Below are 1,174 nucleotides of genomic sequence, written 5' to 3' on the forward strand. Positions count from 1 at the left end.
CGGGAGTCAATTACTCTGCAAGTTGGGACCGGCCGCCGGAGCGATGCTGCCAACTCTCCACTGACACAGTTGCATTAAAGATTCAGGATATAAATTTGAACAAGGATTAACCATTTCCAGATCGAACAGCCCTCGCCAGCCAGCACTCCTCCCTGCACACAAACCCCACTGCTCTCCAAGCGCAAACAGCGGGACACCCTGCGCCCTCCTCTCTTCCCCACCTCCCTCTTCCTGACTGCCTCCCACCAGCGGAGCTGGGGCTGGCAGGTCTCGCCGTGCCAAGTGTCAGGGCAGCAACTCAGGACCCTGATCCACCTGCTGGAGCGAGTGGAGGCCGGGTGAGGCCCTCGTCAGCCTGAAGAGAGGCACAGTCGGGCCCTTTGCAGCCCTTGACTCAACATCAGCAGAGTCTGAAAGCTGAGAACAGGTGGCGGATGGACCCCAGTGGCCCCTCCTGACCCCCCCCATCTTTGGACGGACAGAACACAGATGACGGATGGGCACCTTGATCTTGGTCTGGATCTCACAGAATATGCAGATGCGGCAGAAAGACAGAAGGGAGAGGGGAGTGTGGCTCCATCCTGAGAAAGGCCAGGAAGAGTCCTTCAGACCCTGGGCATTTGGGAGCTTCGGACATGTACGCTTCGGGGGAGTCGGGTCCTCTGTGAATGTCACACATCCATCTGCCTTCAGAGGCCAAGCAGGTACGGGTGGGTGGGCGGGGTCACCTGAGAATGCCACAGTGCAGCCACAGGGGCTGCTCAGGTCTCGCCGGCTGTCACGGGGGAGAGAGCCCGGCACCGCCGTCCTGAGCATCTGCTTTCTCTAGAGGAGCCAGATTTTCACGTGAGAGCATATGATTTTAGATGTTGGCACCCAAATTTTAAAATAAAATTAAAAAAAAAGAAAAGCATGGCAGGGGCCCAACAAAGCCTCCTGCGGGCTGGTGTCGCCTTCCGCCCCCAGCAGCTCGGGACTGGGGCAGGGAGGACAGCTCCAGCCTGCTTTCAGTCCGCAAGCCGTATTTCTTCCGGGGGCTGCTGCCTTCCAGGGTAATTTGATTTTGCTTTTCTCTGGCTGCCTTTGATCCTCTGAGGTTGCCAGGCACAGTTACTATTTTATTTGCAGGCTCTGATGACGGAAGACGGGTTTTGAAAGATGCAGCCTGAAGAGA

This window comes from Furipterus horrens, unplaced genomic scaffold (assembly GCF_987537825.1).
Source record: "Furipterus horrens unplaced genomic scaffold, mFurHor1.1.pri manual_scaffold_11, whole genome shotgun sequence".
NCBI classification, from domain to species: domain Eukaryota; kingdom Metazoa; phylum Chordata; class Mammalia; order Chiroptera; family Furipteridae; genus Furipterus; species Furipterus horrens.